Source organism: Mauremys reevesii, linkage group 4 (genome assembly GCF_016161935.1).
Source record: "Mauremys reevesii isolate NIE-2019 linkage group 4, ASM1616193v1, whole genome shotgun sequence".
NCBI lineage: Eukaryota > Metazoa > Chordata > Testudines > Geoemydidae > Mauremys > Mauremys reevesii.
Window position 1 is genome coordinate 37,099,177 of NC_052626.1, and position 27,085 is coordinate 37,126,261.

Genomic DNA, 27,085 nt, shown 5'->3' on the forward strand with positions numbered 1-27,085 from the left:
TGCTGGAGAAAGCATGAAAACATAACCTGTTTACCACTGAGCACCTTTCAGAGGTATAGTATATTCTAATACAATTCCAGAGCTTCTGAGTGGTATTGGCAGCCTTGCTACTAAAGTTTTCTATTTATAAAAGCTACTTATATTTTATTGTCAAAGGTTCCTCTACACTGCCAAACACATGAGAGAGTGGGAGGAGGGAGTGGGAAGGAGATGAGGAAAAGTGCACTGTAAAAGTCTGACTGACAAGTTTGCAGTTTAGAGAAGTAATCCAGGCCTCTTTAATAGCCACTATTTACATTTTTTTTTAACTTGGTTGCAGTTCAGTGTGTGGTACATTGCACTTGAGAGAGAACACAAATTTGTCCCCTTAAGATAGCAATTAAAATAGCACAGATCCCTTGAACATCATGCTCTGACATTGGGTTCATTATGAACTCAGAGGGAACCCAACCAGCTTCCCTTGTGGTATCACCAGTATGACAGATTGGTGTGCTGCCAACATCAGTACTCCTCCAGAGCCAATCTGTAATGAGTCTGCTACAGGCAACAGACATAAGACATACTTCAGATAGTGCCTTAAGAGTACTTAAGGCACTAGCTGAAGCAATCTTGGTACCATTAGTGATTATCTTTGAGAATTTGTGGAGTACTGGAGAAGGGCAAACATTGCACCAATCTTTAAAGAGGGGAACAAAGACTAACTTTGATACCTGGAAAGATAATGAAACAAACTATTCAACAATCAATCTGTAAGCACCTAGAGGATAATAAGGTGATAAGTAATAACCAACAGGGGTTTGTCAAGAACAAATCATACCAAACCAAACTAATTTCCTTCTTTGACAGGGTTACTGGCCTAGTGGATGGGGGCAGAGGGGGCGGAAAGAGTAGACATGATTAAGGCAATGTTTATGTCACGGAGGTCGTGACATTCTCTGCTTCAGCCCCAGAGGCTGTGGGACTCTGGAGCTGGCAGCCAGCAGGGTCCTGGCAGAGTTCTAGTGACAGGCATTAGCAGCCCCCTGCAAGGTTCCAGCAACAGGTAACAGACTCCTGATGGGGTGCTCTTCGCGGTTCCAGCAACGGACAAAAGCCTCATGCGGGGAGGTGGGGGGACACCTCGGGTGAGCAGCTGGGGGTGTCCCATTTTCTCTTTGGGAAATATGGTCACCCTCCAGCTCCCAGCCACCATGGGCGGAGGGGGGACCCCACAGCTTCTTGCCACCACGGTGGCGGGGGAAACCATGGAACTGCAGCAGCAAAAGTCACAGACGGGTCAAGGCTTCCATGAAATAAAAATTCTAAAAATAACCATGACAGAATCTTAGCCTTAGACATGATATATCTTGATTTTCATAAAGCTTTTTGTCCCACATGACATTTTCATAACCAACCTAGGGAAATGTGGTCTAGATTAAATTACTATACAGGGAGTCCATAACTGGGTGAAAGACCATACCCAAAGAGTAATTATAAATGGTTTTCTGCCAAACTGGGAGGAAGTATCTAGTGGGGTTCCACATGGATTTGTCTTGGGTCTAGTATTATTCAATATTTTCATTATTGACTTGGATAATGGAGAGGAGAGCATACTTAATCAATTTTTACATACACCTCTACTCTGATATAACGCGACCGGATATAACATGAATTCGGATATAATGCAGTAAAGCAGCGCTCCGGGGGTGGGGCCGGGGCTGCATGTTCCTGCAGATCAAAGCAAGTTTGATATAATGTGGTTTCACCTATAACACGGTATGATTTTTTGATTTTTTGGCTCCCGAGGACAGCATTATATCAGGGTAGAGGTGTAATACCAAACTGGGAGGGGTTGCTAACACTTTGGAAGACTGGGTTAGAATTCAAAAGGACCTTGATAAATTGGAGAATTAGTCTGAAATAACAAGATGAAATTCATTAAAGACAAGTCCAAAGTACTTAACTTAAGAAGGAAATATGAAATGCACAAATACAAAATGGAGACTAAATGGCTCGGCAGTAGTACTGGTGAAGAGAATCTGGGGATTATTGTGGATCACAATTTCAATATGAGCTAACAGTGTGATACAGCTGCAAAAAAGGCTAATATATTAGGATGTACTAACAGGAGCATGATATGTAACACACAAGAGATTATTATTCTACTCTATGTGGCACTGGTAAGGCCTGAGCTGAAGTATTCTGTCTAGTTTTGGGTGCTACACTTTAGGAAGGATATGGACAAATTGGAGGGAGTCCAGAGAAGACCAATGAAAATGATAAAAGGGTTAGAAAACCTAACCTATGAAGAAAGGTTTAAAAACACTGGGTATGTTAGTCTTGAGAAAAGAAGACTGAGGGAGGACACAGTAACAGTTTTCTGTATGTTAAGGGCTGTTATAAAGAGGACAGTGATTGTTCTCATTGTCCACTGAAGATAGGACAAGAAGTAATCAGTTTAATCTGCAGCAAGAGAGATTTAGATTAGCTATTAGGAAACACTTTCAAACGATAAGGATAGTTAAGAATTGGAACAGGATAGTGTAGGGGGAAACATCTCTTGAGTACCTCCGTGCATCTGGGTGCAGTATTGCAGTCCTTTTCCACTCCTTTATACGCTCTGTCGTTGCCAGTCTTCTGTGGCTTGGTCCTCTAGCAAGCTCACACAGGGTAGCAAAGAGTCCAACAAGTAAACATCTATCTGCCCTCACCAAAGTCTTCAGCACCATTCTAGGCACTTTAACTTCAGCCATTTGCTTAGGCTTCCAAATAAGTCCTGTCCCTTTCTTGGGGTTTAGGTTAGGCTCCCCCCCCCCCATCCTTCTCAGGGGTTATGCCACTTTACTCATGGCCAGTGGGGGAAATCAGGCCCATCCACAACTCCAGCTTCCATCCCACGGACCCTATTAACATCAGCCATATACCACTCACTTTGATTAAGTGCTGTTACTTCCCCAGGCCTCTTCCTACCAGATCCTTTATCTTGACCCTGAGCTAATAGCCAAAGTTCTCAGATCTCTCTCTCCCTGAAACCCCAGCTGTGCAAATGTCACCAGAAGCTAGTGCTCAGGCTCCTGTGGCCAGAAGTAGAGTAACCAGACAACCCAATATTAGGGGCTTTGTCTTATATATGCAATTATACCCCCCACCCATAGTTTCCCAATTTTTCACACTTGCTATCTGGTCACCCTAGCCAGAAGATCAGATCACCCCTCTCCTTCATGCTAGGGACCACGCTGCTAAGCCCCAGCTGCTCGTTTTATCTGAGCCCTTCCAGCCCCTGGAGAACCAGGTCTCTGTAGTTTCCAAGATGGCTGTTCCAGAGAGACCTCTTCAGGCAAGCTTGGAGCTTCACTGCCCCACATCATTGCTTCCTGGCATGGGGTAGAGTAGGATCATGGGGCCTCCTGTAGGGAGCCAAAAAGGCAAGGTAACCCCATCACAGTTACCAAGGGATGTTGTGGAACCCCCATCATTAGAGATTTTTAAGACCAGGTGGGACAAACACCAGTCAGGGATCATCTAGGTTTACTTGGTCATATCTCAGTGCAGGGGGGATGAACTACTAGATGACCTCTTGAGCCCTACCTTTCTATCATTCTGTGATTCTATAAGAATGATATAAATTTCTCTCACACACTAGAATTCTGGGCCTAGAACTCTAATCCTCTATCTCCAAAACCAGATACCTGTACTACTTGAGCTAAAAGAGGAATCTGTTAGGTCCTGATCCTGCAAACACTGATGCATGTACACCACAAATGGCTGCCTTGATTTCAGGGGTAGTAAAGTTAAGCACACATGTAAGCCTTTGTAGGATCAGGGACTTGGCTAGTAGCAGTAGCTGATCATTTACTTTCACTGTGGGCTGCTAATAGAGGTCAACATTACTCATACACAAAACCAGTACATTACAAACTGACCAAAGCATTAATAGGTTTTGGAGCATTGTCTCAGAAACAGATTATGTTAGAGCTGGACAGAAATTTTTAAATGTAAAATACAATCAGGAACATTTTCAGTTAAATTGTTGCACATTTTTTTCTCCTGGCTTTTGATCAGCTATAGAGCCAGTTGAATTTTTTTTCTAAATTTCAGTGTTTTTTAAAAAGTGGAAGGCAATTCAAAAACATTTCATGAAATTCCCTGTGCCCATTTTTTTAACCCATTCTAGTTTAAGTCAGCCACAGTTGGCTGTGATAAAACTGCTTCCTGACTCTGTGATCTGCTCCTCCTAGGCCCTGGTACAAGCAGATTATAATACAATAACTCCTCACCAGGGCTGACTTTAGGAAGTGCGGGGCCCGATTCAAATACCCGGCGGTGGTCCAGGTCTTTGGTGGCAGGTCCTTCACTCGATCTGGGTCTTCCGTGGCACTGAAGGACTCGCCACCGAAGACCCGGAGTGAGTGAAGGACCCGCCGCCAAAGTGCCGCTGAAGACTTGGACCGCTGCCGGGTGAGTAAAAATTAAAAAGTTAGGCACTCGTCCTTAGGGCTCAGGGCCCTCTTAGGCACGGGGCCCGATTCAGGGGAATCAGCCTAAAGCCGGCCCTGCTCCTCACTTAATGTTGTAATTATGTTCCTGAAAAATGCGACTTTAAGCGAAACAATGTTAAGAGAATCCAATTTCCCCATAAGAATTAATGTAAATGAGGGGATTAAATTCCAGGGAATTTTTTTTCACCAGACAAAAGACTATATTATATATATATATACACACACACACAGTATAAGTTTTAAACAAACAATTTAATACTAGTACACAGTGACGATGATTGTGAAGCTTGGTTGAGGTGGAGGAATCAGAGGTCTGGGCTACACTAGCCAGGGAGGTTGAACTAAGATACGCAACTTCAGCTACGCGAAGTCAAAGTATCTTAGTTCGACTTACCTGGCCGTCCTCATGGCGGCGAGTCGACTGCTGCGGCTTCCCCGTTGACTCTGCTTACTCCTCCTGCCGAGGTGGAGTACGGGCGTCGATTAGCAGATCGATTTATCACATCCAGACGAGACACGGTAAATCGATCCCCGATACATCGAACACTACTCGCCTATAGACGTACCCAGAGGCTGGAATATTTCCCAGGGAATGCCTTACTGCTAAATGATGAACTAGCAATTGGCTGAGCCCTCAAGGGTTAACTCTTACACTCTACAAGGTAGCACGGATGGAGGGAGGGGAGAGAGCATTGCAGATAGAGACACACCCTGTAGATGCGCATTTCCCCTTTAAGTACACTGCCTTGTTAATTAGATCAGCGTGCTGAGACCACAGCAGCTGCTGCCAGCAAACTCCCTCTGTCCTGAGCCATTGTGTGTCCCCCCTGCTCTATGGAAGATGGGGTAAGTGGGGTGCAGGAGCAGGGGGGAGGGGGACACCCTGACATTAGCGCCCCCCCTTACTCCTCTCCCCCCCCTGCACAGCAAGCAGGAGTCTCGGGGAGCAGCTCCAAGGCATAGGGCAGGAGCAGCACATGGCAGTGGGGGGAGGGACAGCTGCAATTGCTAGCCTGCTGGGCAGCTGCTGCACAGGGAACTTAGGGGAGCAGGGAGCTGATATGGGGAACTGATGGGGGGCTGATGGTCCACCCTGGTTCCAAGCCCCCACCAGCTAGCTGCAAGGGGCTGCTCTTCCTGCAAGCAGTGGACAAAGCGGGCGGCTGCCAAATGACCTTAGAAGGGAGCATTGCACATTGCACAACTTTAAACAAGCATGTTCCCTAATTGTTCAGCAACGTAACAATGAAACATTAACTGGGACAACTTTAAATGAGGAGTTATTGTACCAGTGAGGTGTTGTAACTCTATGCACAACAGCCAGTCAAAATTCACAAAGTAAATATGGAGTAGATCAGGCTTATGACAGTTGTTAAGACCTAGGTAATAGAACCCAGGTCTGCAAAACCTGGCAAAGCTGATATTCCTATAGTGCCACCAAGAGGCTATGCAGCAGCACAGCCAGGGAGTACTGTGGAGAGTAGGCACTGCAGGACTTACCATCCATGAGACCCAGAGTGACAGTACCCTGTGGCCCTCTGACTGGCCAAGTATCCCTACTTAACCCCAGGAGTTGCCCCAGGAAGTTGTCTGGGCAATCACACAGACCTCAGCCTACTGCAACGTCAGATCTTGCCTTGTCGCCCGATCTCTGACTTCAGCCTGACTCTGACCCTGATTCCTCCTCCCAATTCTAAGCTCATACTACCTCTGACCTCTGCTTTGTGGCCCCAGCCTGACTTTGACTCTTGTTTATGGGACGTGGCCTTGCAATTCCTCCAACAGCTGCCCCGTGACTCCCATCCTTGGTAGGCAGACCTCAGCCCAGCTGTGACTGCTAGGCCAGACTGCCTACGCCCCGGTCCCTTACAACAGCATACCTAGTGGAAAAGCAAGTTTAAGAAGTTTAAAAAAATGAAGTAGTATTTCTCCTATGAGATAAGGAGATATTATGTCATGACATTTGTGTCCTGTTTCCTCTGTGACCCTGTGTCATCGAATATTGCACAATACCAGGATCTGAACTCAGAATTTAGCAATGTTGAGTCACACCTATAACAAACAAACGCAAGCAATTCCCAACTGTCTTGTGAATTTAAGAACAATTTCAAGCAGTAATACTAGGTGTGGGTGCTCCATGTTTAACCTTAGTAGTGACTAAGACTGCTACCAGCTGATGGCTGTTTGGTGATTGGTCTCATCAGTATGACGGTCTCAGTCCTGTTCCCTATAGGCTAGTGTCCACTGCTCTGAAAAAAGCACTACTGGCACTGATGTGCAACTTTCCTGGCAATCTCAGTAGAAGCCAACGGCTGGATGGGTCATTGAAAATAAAATCCCTTCTTACCCCTAAACATGGTCCCTCCAAATCAGGGCACATTGGTGTGGCAGAAGTGGAGGAAGCTTGTGCTGTATCACTGCCTGTGCTGTAACATGGCTAGGTCAATGTAAGTTTTAGGTGTAGACCAGGCCATAGCGCAGCAGAGAATAATATGGAAAGACCGTAAATGGCACCTCTTGTATTCAAGCAAACAATGATGGATGCTGTATTTTATTTTCCAAAGTATCATCCTTCATAAATGCAGTCAAACAAGTGGAAATGGGATATCTCTGCATAAATAACACTTTGTCTCCACTTGTCACCTACTTACTGCTGACAAATCAGTATAAATATTTAAAATACTTTACAATATTGGAGATACGTTGAAACTGTTCAAATAACTGTTGCCAATACTGTTTCTTGCATTTGTAGAGTAGATGGAACAAAATTGCTGGTGGGGTTGAATGTGGTGTGGGGAGGAAAATACTCCCTCAGTGCATAGGGACAGGAGACCACAAATGGACCCCAAAATTTCCCTTCACCTGCAAGCTGAACATAGAAAAAGAAGTCAGCAACAACATATTATTGAGGAGTCTCCCTTCAGGAACAAGTAAAGGACCAAATCCTGATTGCAATTACACCAGCAATTGTCCAGAGTAACTCCACTGGTGTAACGAACATCAGAATCTAGCCCAAATTAACATCTACTGGGAAAACAGCCAGGTACTGATGTGTTTGGGTCACATCCTGCAGTCCTTTCACAAACAAAATAGCCATTGAAGTCAAGTCATTGCCAGCAAGTTAAAGAAGTATGGGCTGGATGAATGGACGGTAAGGTGGATAGAAAACTGGCTAGATGGTCGGGCTCAACGGGTAGTGATCAATGGTTCCATGTCTAGTTGGCAGCCGGTATCAAGTGGAGTGCCCCAAGGGTCGGTGCTGGGGCCGGTTTTATTCAATATCTTCATTAACGATCTGGAGGATGGTGTGGACTGCACCCTTAGCAAGTTTGCAGATGACACTAAACTGGGAGGAGTGGTTGATACGCTGGAGGGTAGGGCTAGGATACAGAGGGACCTAGACAAATTAGAGGATTGGGCCAAAAGAAATATGATGAGGTTCAACAAGGACAAGTGCAGAGTCCTTCACTTAGGATGGAAGAATCCCATGCACTGCTACAGACTAGGGACCGAATGGCTGGGCAGCAGTTCTGCAGAAAAGGACCTAGGGGTTATGGTGGACGAAAAGCTGAATATGAGTCAACAGTGTGCCCTTGTTGCCAAGAAGGCTAATGGCATTTTGGGTTGTATAAGTAGGGCATTTCCAGCAGATCAAGGGATGTGATCATTCCTCTACTCAGCACTGGTGAGGCCTCATTTGGAGTACTGTGTCCAGTTTTGGGCCCCACACTACAAGAAGGATGTGGATAAATTGGAGAGAGTCCAGCGGAGGGCAACAAAAATGATTAGGGGGCTGGAGCACATGACTTATGAGGAGAGGCTGAGGGAACTGTGATTGTTTAGTCTGCAGAAGAGAAGAATGAGGGGGGATTTGATAGCTGCTTTCAACTACCTGAAAGGGGGTTCCAAAGAGGATGGATCTAGACTGTTCTCAGTGGTAGAAGATGACAGAACAAGGAGTAATGGTCTCAAGTTGCAGAGGGGGAGGTTTAGGTTGGATATTAGGAAAAACTTTTTCACTAGTAGGGTGGTGAAGAACTGGAATGGGTTACCTAGGGAGGTAGTGGAATCTCCTTCCTTAGAGGTTTTTAAGGTCAGGCTTGACAAATCCCTGGCTGGGATGATTTAGTTGGGTTTGGTCCTGCTTTGAGCAGGGGGTTGGACTAGATGACCTCCTGAGGTCCCTTCCAACCCTGAGATTCTATGATTCTATGATTCTATGATTAAGTCAATGCAAGATTTGCCTGGGTGGAAACTGAATGAAGCCTGCAAGGTTTGGTCCTTTTTTTTCAACATGAACTTACAAGTAAACTTGTTTCAGTCTCACTTTAAATGAAAGATGAGCCTGATCTGAATTCCAGGACCTCAGCCCCCTCCCTCCCTGCCCTCCCCAACTCTGGATCCTACACCTGTGTCTGGATCTGGATCCAAATTTCTCAGCTGGCCAGTGTCTCAATAATGAGCCAAAACAAAACTTTGTATCCTTGACCCTTCCTCCTCTGAACCTTGAAAGGAAGATTTCAGAATCTGGATCAATATCCAAACTTCACAGCTCAGGCTTATCTCTACTTCAAATGAAGTGTTTCAACAGCTGTTCTGTGCTAAATACGTGTTGACTTATGGAAGAAGGGTCTGCTGAATTCTTCCCTGACAGCTATCTGGGATGGGGAGAGACTTCCAGAGCAAACTGATTTATATAAACACACCTACTCTGCTTAGATATCCAGCAGATAGAGCAGGACTGCTCAAAATAATCAACTTTGGCTTTGTTGGGTTACAAGTCACTTTGGTGCTGGGATGGTAGGGTGCTGTTGGCAATGTTGTGTGGGTGAAGGGAGCAGGGCTGTGCTTGACCTGTCCCAAATGAGGGGATCACCCTCAACTGAAAGGACTCTGTTAAGCCAGGGGCTCAAATGCCAGATTCCTGTGAAAGTAAGAGGGGTTGGGTCAGGTGTCCTAAGCAGGAGGTGTGGATCCTCCCTCAATGGCCCTGCCTGGACTGATTTAATCTGTCCTGCACCCCCACTGTTCAAAGAAAGAGCTAAATAGGCTTCATTAGGAGCCTCTTTGTTATTTTAAATCAGCGGTCGGCAACCTTTGAGAAGTGGCGTGCCAAGTCTTCAGTAATTTAAGGTTTCGCGTGCCAGTAATAAATTTTACATTTACAGGGCCCCTCACCAACAGAACCCCAGACTGGGAGCGGGCTGAGCGGCTCATCCACTGCCAGTCTGGGGTTCCATCTGCCACCTGTGCTGCCAGTCTGGGGTTCTGTCTGGTCTGGGGTTCAGTATATTCCTTGGCCCATGCTGCTTCCAGCAGCTCCCATTGGCCTGGAGCAGGAACCACGGCCAGTGGGAGCTGCAATTGGCTGGACCTGCGGACAGGGCAGGTAAACAAACCGGCCTGGCCTGCCAGGGGCTTTCCCTACACAAGCAGCGTCCCAAGTTTGGGAAACACTGACTTAGAATATAGTCCACAAAAAGGTATCAGATGAATGCAATATAAAAACCTAGATAGATATAGCTGTCCATAGCATAAAAACAGCTGACTTTCCAAGTTGCCTAGGGATTGCTATAGTGGATCAGACCCAAGGACCATCTAACCCAATATGCCATACGATTCAATGAAAAATGTAAGAACCCTGAAGGAGGCGGAGGCAGATATGGAGCAATCTGCCCCCCCCCACACACACACACACATACACACACACATAGATCTCATCCTGATCTCTAATAATTAGAGATTGGCTTAAACCCAGAAGCACAAGATTAAATATCCCTTCCAAATTTTTTGTTGTCGTTAATTATAACTGTGGGTATTCATAATCTAGTCTCTTTGTGAATCTTAAGTTTTTGGCCTCAACAACTTCCTGGGGTGGTGAGTTCCACAGTTTAATCACACATTATATGAAAAAATATTTCCTTGTATCAGTTTTCAATTTCCCACATTTTAATTTTTTACAATGCATTATATTACTGTGTACATACATGTGCTATATCCGGTTTGAAAATTGCAACTTTAAACAGAAGCTCTGGACATATTTTAGTTAATTGCTATAAAATATAACAACTAAATTTATATAAGAGTATTAAAGGCAAATGATACAATTATGCTGGGCATACTGAAAAAGAGAGAGTTCAAGGCATATGGGCTTCATCCTTGTACCCAACACACTACATCTCTGGCTTCCAAATAACTGCAGTACCTGCCCAGCTCTTATTGTGTACTTTACTCATTTTGATCTCTGTAAATTGGTGCTATTTATAACATAGACTTTGTTTCTTATCAGTGTATTGATGGGGCCTGATCCTGTGAGATGTATTTATGGGAACTGAGGGTACTTAGCCCTTTGCAGGATGAGGCCCATATTTATGTCCTCTCATTTTAAGTATGGTAACAATCAGAAAAGTAACTATAAAAATGACATTGCAGGGTTAGGTGTTTATACTTTCTCATTGATTGCAGAACAAATTTACAAGCCAAAAAGGTGATTTTTCCCAACTGCTAGTACCTCATACTCATCTGAGGGTCTGAAAATCCAGCAAGGGTCTGTCTGTCACTTTGACATTATCAATGAACATTTGGCAACTGGAATTAATCTGACAATTCAGTTGATGTTGCATGATGCCGAAAATAATCCATCTCCCTCTCCTGTCACTGTATTGGTTCTGCAGGGCTAAGAGGAGTAAAAACTAGATTTTAATCAGCAGCTATGACTTGGAGCAACAAAAGGAGCAGATAAGTTGAATATGAAGGTGCCGCTTTAACAGTCACTTTTCTGATTATTACTGCACTTTAAGGGGAAAAAACCAATAAATGGAGTTAATGCTAAAAATTACCATGAAAAACCTATTTCACCTCAAGTTAAGGGATAGTGAGGTTACTGATTCTCACAAAGTGAATAGGGAAATTGCAGCAGGTAATGGGCCTAACAGATGATCTGAGTGCATTTAAACAGATAAATTAGACAGAACATTAAAATTTATAACCGACCTAATGTTTAATTTCTAAAAAAAAAAAAAAAAAAAAATAGGTTAGAGCCACTTTTCCAAGCTGTGAAACAAATGAACAGGTTATCTGTGAAGTCTTTATTGTCTAAACAAAGAGGGCCAATTTATTTCCAGTGTAAGCTCATTACAGCCAGGGAAGTTATACCAGAGAGAGACTTGGCCCAGAATGTTTAACAGTTTCTAGAAAGAAGGCCTTTTATATATTATGCAGCTATTCACACGGAGACACTTGCTTTTTTCTTTCTCAGCAGATGTGTCATGCAGTTTGACATCTGCTGCTTTTCCTGCCGAGCCATGTCTCCTGCTTTAGCTGATGGCTAGACAAGTGGTGTCAGGAAAGTACTCTCTGTGCCTGTTTGCTGAAAGCAACAGTGGGAGCCAGCAGTGCTGGACAATACTAAGTGACCTGGGACTGTGAGGAGAGGAGTTCCTGCTCTCTCTAGTGTAGGAGGTTTGAGCTGGTATGTGATGTCTTGCCCAGATAGTAGCCAACCTTGCAAAGATAGGATATGCTTATTCCCTTGTTCTCTTTCCTTCTGCCAAAGAACTGTATGTCTGCCATGTCTCATCTCTTTACTGGGAGGGATAACCAGATTAGACAAGGTATATGTTTTAACAGCACCTAGCACAAGGCCTGACCTTATTGCCCACTAAGGGCTACCACGATATAAATGTTCAATAATAATTAACAACAACAACAACAACTATGGAATGGTCTTGCTTGTAGAAACAAAGTTAAACTGAGTGAAAAATTTGTGATCAAGAAGAATGTCCCCTCCTCCCATCACGGGGGATACCAGAGATACTGGAGGAGGCAGAGCCAGTTTCTTGAGGGTTGAGCAGGAATAACTTTTAAATATCAGCTGGATGTATCCCACTGCATCTATTTCTTGCAGTTTTGGACTTCAGTCTTTCCTGTCTTCTACTTTTCTTATCTTGCCCCCAGCAATACCCCTCTCCCTTCAGTGGTAGGACACTGTGTAGCCTTACCCTCATCTGAACTGTCATAGTTTGTTTTCATAGCATTTTCCTATTGATCTTTCTTTTAAACCCTCTTGCATACAAGCTCAAGGGATAACCCCACAGCGCAATGTATCCAGGCTTTTTTCTTCCCCCACCTCTGCCCCTACATACCAAATGGATCACTCTTTCCATACAACTAGGGGAGAGAATCACTTGCCAGACCATCGTCTATCCTAGTCCTAGTGTGAAGGAATTTCAACAAAGTTGAAGCTCTTCATCATCTAGATCTGTTCTGCAGGAACAAAACCTGGGCCACCCATAAAGTCAGAAAGCAAATTCCCAGTGTTTCTTGGCAACTTGTTTTTCCCGGAGCTATGTCAGGTTCCACCATCCCACTCAATATTTATTTCCCACCCTGTGATTCAGACATTATAGGGTGACCACTAACCTCCTGGAGTTGCCAAGAAATACATGCTCACAGATTTAAAGCAGTAAGCCTGAGGGAAAACTATTCCTCTGCAGGCTTCTGGCACTCGGCTCCTTCCTAGAAGTTCTCTCTCCCTTATTCCACTCTGAGGGTAGAGTGCAGCTATTTAATGAGGCAACATCCAGTTGTGCAGCTCCAATTTACACAGAAAATAGATGCATACAATGGATGTCCTGCTAGAGAGTAATCTTACCCTTCACTGTGCCACTATACCAGATGCATGCTCTTCAGAGTTACCTGGCAACTGTACCATATGATTTCTAATGTGGTGGGTAGGCACTAGGACAAGCCATGAAAGTCCTGGAGCCATGCACATGAGCAGTAAAGCTCACAATTTATGTAACTCACTATTTGAGTCTCAGTGCCTTGAGAAAAGCCCCCCTGTCCTGCACCATGTTCACCATGTATCACTGAGTGTACAACAAGAAAGGTTCTTGGCTTGTACAAAGTGGGTGTGCTGCCTCCTACAGGGCGGGATATATCAGACAGTGTGTGCGTATGCGCGCGCTCTGAAACTTTTTTCATTTTCCTTTGATTCTGCAGTGACACTAGTGAGAATACTAAATTGCAGCCATACTTCAGGGCATAAGCTGATCAGCAGCTGAGGTCACAATACAGTGTTTGCACAACTGAGTACCCAGTGTAAGAAACAGAGTAATGTGGACCCTTGGTCTGTGCCAATGTTTACAACTCTTAGGTTTCTGTACAGTATCTCACATTCCTCCTAAATTTCTGGGAACCACAGGTGCATCACTGGGGTCACTCATGGAGCAGAGATGAGGCTGTAACTTAATGTGGGGCATGTAGAACAAAGCAAAGCTATCAGCAAGTACAGCTTGATTCTGTGCAATGTCATAGCCTTAAATAAACTGTCCATATGGAGAGACATTTTATATCTGATTCCAATGTATTACTACGTGCCAACCTTAAAAGGCACAAAAAATCCCAGAAGGAATAGATCTTGGCATGATCAAACTCATTTGCAATGCATCCCATAATTAAGGACTTTAAAAGAAAAAGAGGTAGGTTTTGTCAAATGTATTATTAAAGCATAATGGGGTCCCTGAGGTCCCAATTAGGAAACTGATTAAAAATGTTTGAGTTAAAAGAAGCTGCAGGTAGGGATTTCTGCTCTCAGCTGTCTTGAATTAGCATACTGATGGAACCACAGTTCCAGCTGGGAGGAAAAGCACAGGCCAGGCACATGTCTTGCCAGGCCAGCAAGGGCCTCCCTGACTGTTGGTGCTCTCAAAATGTTGGTGCTCCAGTCAGAATAAAGGATGAGTCATAATGCCAGCAATGACAGGCAATAAAGAAGGAGGTCATAAACTGAGGTACAATAGGCACATTCTGATTGGCTGATAGATAGGGCAGGGGTGGTATAACTGGAGCTGTGTAACATAATTGTAACAAAATGTGGTTTTGTTACAATGTGAAATGCAGGCTAGGTTCAATTCACGATCCTTCTAACAAAACTCTGGCCAGGGTTCCAATTTGAGACTAAGCCCAGGGTCCAAGTTTCAGAATGGGCCTGGAGGGGCTTGGGTTTGGAGCAAGTCTGGGCTCATTTATACCTTTGTGTAGAACCATAGGAATTCTTGGCTTCACAGATTTTGTCCCCAGAACAGGGCCCAAACCTTAGTGGTTTTGGCTGAGTGACACTTTGATTTTCAATTGTTTCTCAGGCCCACCCAGAAACACTAAGGCTGGCTCTGCTTAGTATAATGTTGAGCCCTGTTTGAGCCTGGGACTAAGGAGGCCACTGGTGATTCAAGCACTTTCTGTGCTGTGAGTGTATCTGCCATTGCTGTGGGGGCAGTTGGTGAAATGGGAACTTCCCATCTATATGTAGTATGTAGTCCACACTCATTACCCCTGCCAGCTACTTGTGCCCACCACTGCCTCCCTGCCCAGCCAAGACCTTAGGGTGACCAGACAGCAAATGTGAAAAATCAGGACAGGTGGTGGGGAGTAATAGGAGCCTATACAAGAAAAAGACCCCAAAATTGGGACTCTCCCTATAAAATCGGGACATCTGGTCTCCTTGAAGCGCTGCTACAGGGAAGGAGCCTGGTGACCTGCCTCTTCCTAACCCAGTCACCAATGCCACAATGAGAGGCATAAAAAAACCTGTCCGCCACCCTGCTACTGTTGTGAGGAGCAACTGCCTAGAGGGGAGCCATTTTTAAAGATGATTCCCTGCAATGATGGGAAGCAGGGCATGTGGGGAGGGGTGTGGATGGAAGCATTGATGGATTTGATAAATTGTAAGGAATGGGGTAGGAAAAGAGTCTTGAACGGGTGGAGCTAGGGATGAGAGAAAGAACAAGGAACTGATTCACTGTTTTGGAAGGAGAAAAGAAGGGCATTCCACCTAGGGAATGTCATTTTTATTACTGTTTGAGGCACAATATTTTTGAGGGAGCCTCTGGAGGGAATGGCCCTCAGCAGGGACTACTAAAGTGAGAAAAGTTACTGTGTGAACAAGTGTTTGCAGGAGTGGGGCCTATGAGAGGTGCAAAGGCAGGGATGGTGTTGAATTGGTTCACATGCTTCTGATGACACAAGCTACAAGGAAAATGAAAAGTTATTTTTTAAAATCCTGCTCTATTACTAATAAAAACAACAGTTCTGTGTAGCCTCCTGGAAGATAAAATGAATCGTAAAGGTCCATGAGACTGGCATGATCCAGACACTTGTACTCAGCACATTTTTCAAGAAGGGATTCATTCCCTGTCTCTCCTTCCAAAGGCTCTATGATTTCCCTGGATGCCCATTGCTATCACACCTCTCTCTCACCGCGACGTTCGGCTTACAGAACGATTTTGTTCAGTTTATGAACTGGCTGTTGCCCCCAAATGTATGCCATGTATGAAAGGAATGTAAATGCACAAGAGTGAGGCAATTCATAGTTATGACTCCCACAGCAACCGTAACTCAGCCCCCTTGTGCATGTGCAGTGGTTTGTAATACAGAATTTGCTGTTAAACGTATGCCTTGTTATATCCAGTGCATTATGGTGTATTTGAATGTTTAGCCGTTTTACAGCTCAATGGTAGTACTGTCTCTTACCCTCTTGATCACCATTCAAGCCCTATCATGATCCCTGTACATAGTGTCAGTGCTCAGGGGCCCTCCCGTGGAATTGGTCTCTTATGAATCCTTCCGGTGAAAGGGAGATTCCCTGGTGGCCTAATGCCACCTCTCTTTTCAATTCCTCCACAGGCTAGTGTCAGGGAATGGCTTACATTTAATTTTGTCCCTTCTTGTTTGTCTTTTTTCCTCCCCTCTGAATCTGAAATAAGTCATTCACACTGAAAGCGCATTTTGCTCTTGTTGTATAGAAAACATAATGATGTTCACATAGGTATTCCGCTATAGCCACAGCACTGTTCATCAAAGTTGGTTGAAATTTTTGTGACTGAAAAATTTTCCTACTGGGGTTTGCCAAAAACAGTTTGTTTGTTTTTTTCATTACAAATTCTAGGTCTGGCTTAAATAGTCTGATGAGGAATTTCAAAACAACATTTTTCATTTTGTTCGGAATTGTATTTTTTTTTGTTTTGTTTTTAAAAATGGAAACCAAACACTATTTTTATTCAAATCTAATCTAAACTAAAGTTTCTATTCAAATTTAAATGGAAATTTCTGCACAAATCAAATTAAAATAATTTTTTTCACAATTTCCTGAAGAAGAATTAAAAAACAAAAGCATCCAAGAAAACAAAATAATTTTTTGACCCAAGAAAACAAAATATTTTTTGGCCATCTCTACTGTAGCTTCTTGGTACTGAGTAATTTAAGGGAATCTACAATAGCAATTGGATTTCTATGGGGCTTATTATAAGGGAAATGAGGGGAAGCAAATTATTACACAGTGAAATAACTGCACACATTTATTTCCGTGACCGTTGTGAGATTCAAAAGGGGGAAATAAATAAATGAATTAGAAGAGTTTAATGTTAGTGGCTGAGTACTAGGAATGAGTAAGAAAAGGCTGCATTTAAACAACTTTTTTGTGGCAGTTGGGGTAGGTCTGGAGAAAGCCTCTCTGGCTGGAACACTGACTTGTGAGTCCTTCCTCACTCAATAACTGTAAGTATCAATTATCCTAAATGGACTGGTCTATCCGGCGTGTACGTGCACTGTTTGTAATGAACTCCACATCCTGGTGTCTGGCCTAGTGATAAAGGGTGTGGCTATACAACGAGCAGGATTCTGCAGCTGCAAGCCTCAGAACCCAGGTCTACAAAGTTAGGACTCCTGGTCCATAACTGGGGCTCTGAGGCTCTCCTGCACTACAAATAATAAATTATAAGAAATGGTTCTCAATCCCCTGTTCTAGCTATACCACCTCTAGCTATGGCTTCTTTTTTCTGCCAATCAAATTTGTTCCCTCTCTGAAGTCAGTCCCCTGTGAGTTAAATTACGTGATGCGATGAGGACCTGCTCCCTGCCTGGATGCAATGAATTGACTGCAAGTCTGCAGTGTTAGTCATTCAAAATATTGCAATGGCAGCATTCCTCCAAGTGACTTGTTTTATTAGTGCCTAATTTATATTAATTCCATATGCTGTGGTGTATTAATATCCCTCTTGCCTTCGGAAATAAAAAATTTGATTTATCGGTGGGCTCTTTATGCTGCCAGCATTTAATTGCACGTGGGTTAATTGTTAAAGCTCTGAGGGAGCTTTATGAAGGGATCAATCCTTTTATTGCTGTAGTAATGAGCTTCTAATGGTTGGCTGGATAGACCTCCTAGCCTTCCTAAAGAGAGAGGTTTTAGCCTTTCGCTTCCTCTGCCTGCTAATCACTGGTCCCCCTCGACAGCAGATCAAGGGCAAAACAATTGCACTACCGAAAAGAGGGAGCAAAAATGAGAATCACTGCAGCTCATTAACGCTGCTATACAAACACATAGCAGGAGGGCAAATAATTTCCTACCATGCTTTAAAAATGGACAGTGAGTGGCTCAGGACAATGGTGAGGGAAAGCAAGTTTTTTTCCTCTAGTTCAACGCCCACCCCTAGTTAATAGTGAGCCAAAGCCATTACCATCTGACGGAACGTAGAGAACCTCGCTCTGAGGGAAGCAGCATCTCATGAGTGCCTCCACATCCACCTCCCCCATCTGTGAAACCAAACCAACTGATTCCACAGCCCTTCCAGACCCAAGAGCCCTGGAGAAAGGGAATGAAACTGGAGCCCTAACAGAGATCTCCTGCAGCTATCTCCCTGAGGTTTCTTTTAATACCACTAATGATCCCTGGAGCCATGTACAGTATCCTCTCCTACATCTTGTTTCTACTGCTGAATGTGTAAACTTGGACAAGTATAAAATGGCACCCCTAATTTAAGAGGGTACAAAAGTATTTCCTCATCAGACTGTAAACTAGGTGTTTATATGGTACCAAAGGGTCACCCATCCCACCTGGAGTGCCCAGTCCCCAAGTAGCTGAGGAGAATCCCTCTTTCCATTAGTATGAAAAGTTTAAAAGCTCTGCCCAAGTGATGGTGTGTGGGAAGGAGCAGAGCTTGGACTCACCTTCTCCATCCTGAGGAAAGAGGACCAACGTTTCCCCAGCACCACTGTTTTCCCTTCTCCGGTCTGGGGTTTGGACACCCCAGGTGGGACTGATTTGTTTATAAACTGACTGCCCCCCATCCAAAACTGCAGAAGAAGGGGTGGATTGTATATGACTACTGTATGGGAAGCTGGTCATGACCCCCTCTACTTAGGTTACCTAACACTTTCCATTATAAAGAATTCTTGCAACTTTTTCTTTGAGAAGCTCTTGCACGTCCATTGCTTGCAGCAAGCCTTTAGCATCTGGCAGGGAGAAAGCCCTCAAGCTAGGGAAGTGCCTTTTCTTTGTCCCATCAAATTCCATTCAGCTTTTGCTGAGTTACAAACTGTTAACAATCCCCATTCCCTTCCCTCATGATAACCTTGGCAACCTGCCAAAATAACTACACGCAAACATTCTAAGGCTGGGCTCATGACACCATTGCATCAGCAGCAATAGACACAATACTGGGAATGCCTGAAAGTTGTTGGAGAAGCTGTAGTAGGGAAGACGGAAAGAGAACCAGCTCCCCTCCAGACCTAGCACATGCCCCCCAGGATATGTCTCCTCTGGTTCACCCCATCCATGTGATGCAGGAACTAAAGAGAAAGTGCCAGGCCAGGCTCCCTGCATTATAAATACCCCTAAGCCCAGCACTTGGCCCCTTCAACCCACTTTCCATCCCCAAAGGAACAACATAGGATGGAAGCTCTCCGAACTCCCGGTGGGGGACAGACAGCTAATCTGAGCTGAGTTCCTTTCCCACATATTCTGGTTCACCCCAAAATCCTCAGAAAAGCCACTCAGTAGGCACCCTCTGTTCCTCCCTCTCTCCCTCCCATAACAGGAGCCATGTCCATTTCAGAGCAAGGATGCATGTCCTCTCCCTGTTCCACCAATGGGCCCTAGAGTACACATCTCCCATCCCAGGCAGGCATTAAGGACAGCTCCCTAACTCTGAGCCTGACAGCACATTCTGTCAAATGGTCTGCAGACCCTACTACTGTCAAGCCCAAGAGTCCTTTCTCTGCAGGGATTTCAGCCCTCGTTGCCATGATTTGTCTGTTCTGCCAGCAGGGCAATGAGACAACTTCACCTGTTGCTGCCTTCCAAGATGTTTATTGATCTGTAGAGTCAATTAAAATGGACAGCAATTGTGCTAGCTTTTATTTGCAAGCAAACGGGGAGGGGAGCAAAACACATCACTCTGAAATTAACACTGGCTCCATACAACTGCCTGTTGTGTCCCAGTGGAAGTGTAATGTACAGTCCACACAGAGTACAGGTGGTTATCTAGCGATCAAATGAGTCAGCTTTCTCATTGGGTTTCAGACTCCAGTCTGCAGCCCTCTCCATCCCTTTTCCTTCTTCAGGAAAGATGTATTTATTTTCAGGAGATTATGTGTACCTGCTTATAGACAAGAGGAGCTCTGGTTTGAGGCTGGGGGAGGGGTTGCACTATGTTCTCCCACAGTCTGTCATAAACCCAATATTCCCTCTGTATTTGGACAATATCTTTCCTTCTCAGAGACTACAAATACAGAGAGGGACAGAGATCAACAGCCCTTTGAAGAACTAGCCATTTTTGCTGGAGGCGTCAAGAACACTTTAACACAGGGGTAGGCAACTTATGGCACGGATGCCAAAGGCGACGCGCGAGCTGATTTTCAGTGGCACTCACACTGCCCAGGTCCTGGCCACCGGTCCAGGGGGCTCTGCATTTTAATTTAATTTTAAATGAAGCTTCTTAAACATTTTAAAAACCTTATTTACTTTACATATAATAGTTTAGTTATATATTATAGGCATTGAAGGAGACCTTTTAAAAACGTTCAAATGTATTACTGGCATACAAAACCTTAAATTAGAGTGAATAAATGAAGACGCGGCACACCACTTCTGAAAGGTTGCCAACCCGTGCTTTAACACTACAGTTTTCTGGAAATCCCCAGACAAGAAGAGGAACATGATGGTCATTACTATTCCGCCTCATACCAATGGCCATCTCATGGCAGTGATGGCAGGATTCAGATGTCCCCTCTTCAAAAGCTCAGGAATTTGCTGCTTAAGCTAAAAGAGAATCTTCCTTAACTATTAGCCTTATAGCGCCTATGACACACTTGATCCGTTCTAATTATTCCAGCCAGCAGAATTCAGCAGTGGCACATACACATTAGCAATTGATTGCAATTGTAGGCTTCAGAATATGCAAAGTTAAATGTGAATATATATTTACTCCATGTAAATAAAATATATTTCAGTGAATGTTCTGTGTTAGCCTGGTTTAGTAACTACAACTAGAGATTGCATGGCATTCTAGGACTGATGTTCTATGACGGGAGAAGCAACCTGGCTGTTTGCTAAGCAACACTGTCTCATTTCCTGGCCTGGCCCAGACCTGTGTAACTTGAAAGATTGTCCCTTCCATCAACAGAAGTTAGTCCAGTAAAAGATATTACCTCACCCACCTTGTGTCTCATTTGCTGGTGATTTTCTTGTGTGTGTTCCTGAAAGCAACCAAGCTACAGCTCCCTCTGCAATCAAACCCAAATACCATATAGATTTGATACACAATTTGTACAGAAAGCATCTATGCCTTTGTAGTATCTGAGACAGCAGGGCCCAAAACAGAGACATACAGCATCCTTTTACAGGACTAATCTTATCATTTCTGTATCTGAGAGCAAAGGCTGTTTTATATGCTGTGTGCATATAACATGAAAGAACTCTGTATTTCTAAAATGAAACTGGCTCTTTATTAAGAGGTCTATATCTATATGCTGCAACTGCAGCTATCATGAAAGCCATGTGCACCCAGATTAACTTTCCAGTGCCTCCTCCAAACACTTCCCTCCTGCAACTTGTGCTCCTCCCTCCAAGTTCCATTCAGGTTGTTACAAAGCCTTCTCTCTCAACCCCCCCATCTAAAAGCAACCAAGGATCCAAAAAGTCTTAAAGTCTCTTCCTTACCAAAAAAGACACAGACAAATCTTCTATAATGAGGAAGGCAGGTCTTACTCATGCCAACTCCTCTGAATATTTTCCTCTATCAACATCACTGCCATCTCTCCTGGATTCAGCCGTCGGCAGCCAGCTCTCACTCAGGCCCCACTGGAAAACAGATACTGGGAAATAGAGCAAACTGCCTATCTGGAACCAATTAGGAAACCTAAAGCTGAGTGTCATCAGCATGTTGTTGGCATTGCAGCCCAAATTTTGTCATCCTCAGCAGCTTCACATGCACATTGGACAGGGAGACAGAAAAGAAATGTGTGGTACCATAGACAGATAGGTAATGAGGATGGATAGATGGAGAGCTAGTCCAAACTTAATATTATTATAAATCATTTAATGAAACTAAAAAAAAAAAAGTTTTCTCTGGATTAACCATTCCTTTTCATTATTTGCAACCCAAATATTGCAACATTGGGAAAACCTGAAACTGATTAGTCTCTTTTTATTGTCCAGAGTTAAGTGCAAAAAAAGGTAAACAAACAGCAATAGGGGAAAGTAAATGAGATTTTTAAGATTCTTTCAACATTAATCACCTTGACTATTAACAGCAACACAGGCAAGAAAATCTGCTTCTTAAAAAAACATCAATTTTAACTCTTTAAAGAATGATATGGTGGGGTCTTATGCAAAGTTTCTCTTATTGCTGAGGGAGGCCATGATCCTGATTGCCTGAATATTGTGCTACCTGTATTCTTTTGTTTTTAAATGGACACCATGACATGAGTTAAGTGTCATAACATATGGGTTTTTTGATGAATTTCAAGTCTAGTCAGGTTATCTTTTCTCATTTCAGATCCACACATGGCAGTTTGCTCATTATCCACTAAAAGTAGAAAAACAAGAGTATTTGCTTATACAGAAATGTCAGGCTTTAGCACTATTGTACACAAGATGAATAAACAGGCCTTTTGCATAAATCTTTTGATGGCCTGAATCATTCAGATGGGGAGAGAAAAGAAAAGATCTGGTAATGCAATGTTTTTCTTTAATACTTTGAATGATCAATAGCGAGTGAAATCTCATTGCAGGTATGGTGGGGCATTTGTTTTAGATAAATGTTGTTGCTGTTGTTTTCCAAAATAAGATAAAACAGAAAGAGAGAGAAACATTTTGAAAGGTTATTTCATGTATAAATAAGATACCACCTTCTTCTGTTCTTATTAGCATGGTTTCTCTAATATGGCTATGTAGTGTTCTCAGGTCTGATTCTTCTACAGCAGGACAGAAGTAGTTTCTATTGGCTTCTCCCATTCATAGGAAGGTCCTTTCAAGACAGTCCATCAGCCTCTTTATTGCACAAAGGGACAGAAAGTTTATATAACCAGATATCCAAGACCTGATTCTCTACTGTCTCCTACCTTGTGCCGACCATCATTTACAACTGTGCAAAGGGAGTGTAACCACCAAGGGCCTGATTCACTGATACCTTGTTGTGATGCAGTAGGGACTGTCTGCATGGAGGATAGTAGAGCAGGGGATGACTTTGTGAGGGACAGGATCCGAGCCTGTAACCTGAGCCAGGAAGGGGGGTGGGGGGAGTCAACACCTTTGCCCGGGAAGCTGGACAAAGGAAGAGAGCCTGCTGGAGAGGTTGGTAGTTTCAGTTTGGGCTGGCTGGGAAGAGGCCGGGAACCCCAGCTCTGGGGTCTAAGATCCTTGCCCCACAGAGGGACCTGGCTGAGGGGTCCTGGTTGTACCTACAAGTCCTGCTTGGGACCGTGTTCCTGTTGTCTAATAAACCTTCTGTTTTACTGGCTGGCTGAGAGTCACAGTGAATTGCAGGAAGTGGGGGTTGCAGGGCCCGGACTCCCCCACACTCCATGACACTGGTACAATCACTTACGCCAGTGCAAAGGGCATATAAAATGTTACTAACTCAGAAAGGATAAGATTTATACTCATTTTGCACTGGTGTAACTGACTGTGCAAGGGTGCAGTAAAATGGAGAATTGGGCCCTAACGTTCTAATCTGGTAGCACTTTACACTTAGTTTGTGCAGGTGTAAATGACTATACAAAGAGCAAGGCAGTGGCGATCAGGCCCCCACCATCTAGAGGGCAATACAATTCTAGCTGTCAACAGAGTAGACAGGACCTGCTCTAACAGCTCTTTAAGGCCCCTGAGTGATGGCCCACTATGGAGCTGGGTCCTATGTATGGAATGCAGAGAACGAGGATGCAAGTTCCAAACAGACCTGAGATAGGGAAGGCACCGCCTGTGTAAATGTGATGAAGTGCTCTGCCAGTCCAGGCTGAGGAGTTGGATAAACAAGTCTTGTCCAATCAGCCTTTCCTTCTTAAGCCTTCTGTTTATTGTCTAACAAATTGGAAACCATCAGGATTAAGCAGTTCCCAGACTCAGGCTGTGGGAGCAGACTTCTGCTATGTGCTATTTTCTCAAATGAAGCATTTGAGAAAGAAAGACTCATCTAAGCATTGATTTGAAATCGTAGTTAAAGAGCCATGCCTGCCTTCATTGCTGAGTCACCACATTACAGACAGTACAGCTTTCCATTTCGAACGATTAGCGGAAACTATGTTGACATGCGAAATCCCAGGAAGTTAATGTAATAAGTCATCCTTCAACACCCATTGCAAGATCTGATAGAGAATCCAGTCTCAATATTATAATGCAGCTGCAAGGCTGATCTGGTGTTGTCATTAGCTGTGCTAAAGCCCAGTTTACAAGGTATTCAAATAAGATCTGAACGCTCATTTGAAATCCAGGCCTATTAAACTAATCTCCCATGAAGCCAATTTCATTGTGGAAACAAACACCATGTAATGAAGAGATCTCAAGGTTCAAATCACGATTTAACCATAAATCACAAGGGAAATGCATCTGGCAGGTCTCTTCCAAGTGCAAGTCACAAAATCAATGCACAATCTGGCATGATTTGCAGACTCCAGTCAAGAGAAAGAGGACCTGGGCTGGGATATCAGAGCATGTTGCACACCAGGATTGGGGTGCAGCAGCAGAAGTATGTGAGGGTTTTATTTTGAAATAGTTGTAGCTCAGCAACAGAGTGCCAGGTCATCAGCTGGAGTAAACTGGCACAGCTGAGTTGAAGCTACTTCCATTTACAGAATCTGATGATCTGACCCAGAGGCCACAGACATAGCTCAGGGGTGATCCAGAACTGAAACTGCAGAGCAATGTTCAACTGGTCAGGAATGAGGTGTACTGCTGAGAGCTTTATGGAGGATGTGAGAACAGAAGGCACCCAGATACCACAGTGATGTTACACTATACTAACCTTGACAGACAGGATAATGGTCAGGAGTAAGATGCACTGGGAAAGCTCTGTGTTGAGAAAGCAAGAATCATACCATACCTGCCTGCACTAAGCCTGAGGCTCTCCGAGTGCTATTAGCCCACTCTTTTTCAGGAGCATCAAATTCATTCACAAATTTTATAATAGTAAAAAAGAAATGGGCTGAGAATGTACTATCTATTCCACTGCTGTGTGGAGGAGGAAGAGAAATATTGTTATTGACATGGGGAGAAAGGCTTGCTAGGGTGCAACGAGCCACCTTTTATAGGACTGTAATCTTTTCTTTGTATAGTAAAAAGATGACTCCTGAAATGACTGAGGCTGGGGTTTTCTTGTATCTGAACAGTCAGAATCTCCTTTAGTTGCCTTCTGAGTTCTCATTTATGTGCTACAGTGCCATGGAATTAACATTTTTATTACAAAGGGCAAGGTTTTCAGGCTGCCTAAATGGCTTGTATCCCTCTGAGAACATGCTCCACTCTTCCCAGGGTTAGGAGACAAGACTTGGAACAAATATACTGTGTCAGTGAGTTCCACAGTCTAATTACACATTGGGTGAAAAAGTATTTCTTTTCATTGGTTTATTTGCCACCTTCAATTTCATTGACTGCTATGAGACAGGAAGAACAGAAGTTCCTGATCTGCTTTCTCTGAACCATTCATTATTTTATATATGTTTATTGTGTCCCCTCTTTGTTTGCCTTCTTTCTAAAGTAAACAATCCCAATCTTCAATCTCTCTTCACATAAGAGTTGTTCCATGCCCCCAGTTAGTCTCAATGCCTTCTCTGGACCCCTGTAATTCTGCAATAACTTTTTAAAGATGCGATGACCAGTACTGCACACAGTTTTCCAGATGAGGCCACATGCTGTCCCCAAGAATAATTTCATTTTAAATTATGTTGAATTGAATATCTGAGATTGCCAGGGAGTGGGAGATAAAACAAGGTTATTGTGTTAATTGTGAGTGCAGGGGTGAAAAGTTATTAAGTCAGTGGCCACACAGACACTTGGGTTAATAATGGTGCTTGGCCAATCAGTGTACAGTTATTGGGAAATAACAGTATATTTGTTATGCAAATTAAAATACCCAATCAGAGTGCAGGGCACTGCATAAATAACAAATAGTTTTCTAGTTTGCATGTAGATTGACTGGCAAAACTCCACTGCACTATAATCTGGTTTAAAATGAATCCATAGTTCCCCCCACTTGGGCAGTACAAAGGAGGTGTTTTCTGTGTTCGTGACAAATATTTTGTTACACTGAATTATACAAGAAAAAAATGTAAAGAAATGCAAATCTATAAAACAAAAATAGAAGGGGGAGCTGTCAAAGTACCATATGTTGCTTTTGTGTAAATGTTCATTTCAGCCATCATTTGCCCCACAGAAACAAACATACCACTCTGTACAGTCTACCAGAGTAGTGATTTAACCGGTTCTAAAGTAATGAATTGTAATAACAATAGTTAGTTAATTAAATATTAATTTGACCCAGTGGGGACACAGCATCAGTGAGTCCAGCTCCAGCTGGCTCTGCACATGGCCAGAACCAGCAGAAACAGCAGCGCTGCCAGTTTCAAAGTTCCAAGTTTTTGCTGACTGAAAGTGAAAAGTACCCCCAAGATCACCAAGCAACAATTCAAATACAAACAATTCCAGGTTTGTACCCCACCCCCATCTTCCCACAGATTGCATCCTCCCTCCCCCTCCCCCCCCCCCCCCCCGATTGGATACTTCCCAGGGCGAATAGGAAGCCCGGCTTTGCCACGGCCAGCAGGGCTCTGTTCCAAAAGCACAGGTGCTGTGTGGCTTCTGCTGGCCAGAAATGGCAGACTTTGTCCATCTGTGCATGGGTCTAGGTGGCTGCTCAGTCGAAAGGCCGCTAGGTGGCAGCAAAGAGACAGGGACTGGGGAGCAGTGGGCTCTATAAAATTGCCCAAATTTCACTCCAAGAAAGTAATCTGTAGCCCAAAAGTCACCTGTCACCAGTTCACAATTTTTTGCTGCCAAGGCCTTTCAAAAGAAGCCTGACTTAGAAAAAAAATTGTGGAGACCAGTGACGCTGAGCCTGAGAGCCCTTAAAGGTGAAAGTGAGGCTGTGATGCCTCCCCAACCCCTTCCTCAGCTCAGGAACCTCCACGAGGAAGGAGGCTGCCAAAGAGCTTTTCTCTCTTACAGGGAAGGAGTCCTGAGACCCAGCCTGGTTCCTCCAGCCTTCACCACCACTTGCTAGTCAGAAGGCCACATTTCAGCTTTTATTCAGACAAGACTAAACAGTAAGTGCTATCCC

The 27,085-nt window shown here is 43.9% G+C and overlaps 1 long non-coding RNA gene across 1 annotated transcript; it reads left to right on the forward strand.

Annotated features, from left to right (window-relative positions):
• Nucleotides 1-27,085, forward strand: LOC120405257. The gene is made up of 3 exons (XR_005598457.1): nucleotides 1-53; nucleotides 26,291-26,454; nucleotides 26,974-27,085. It is a non-coding gene; the product is annotated as an uncharacterized LOC120405257 (long non-coding RNA).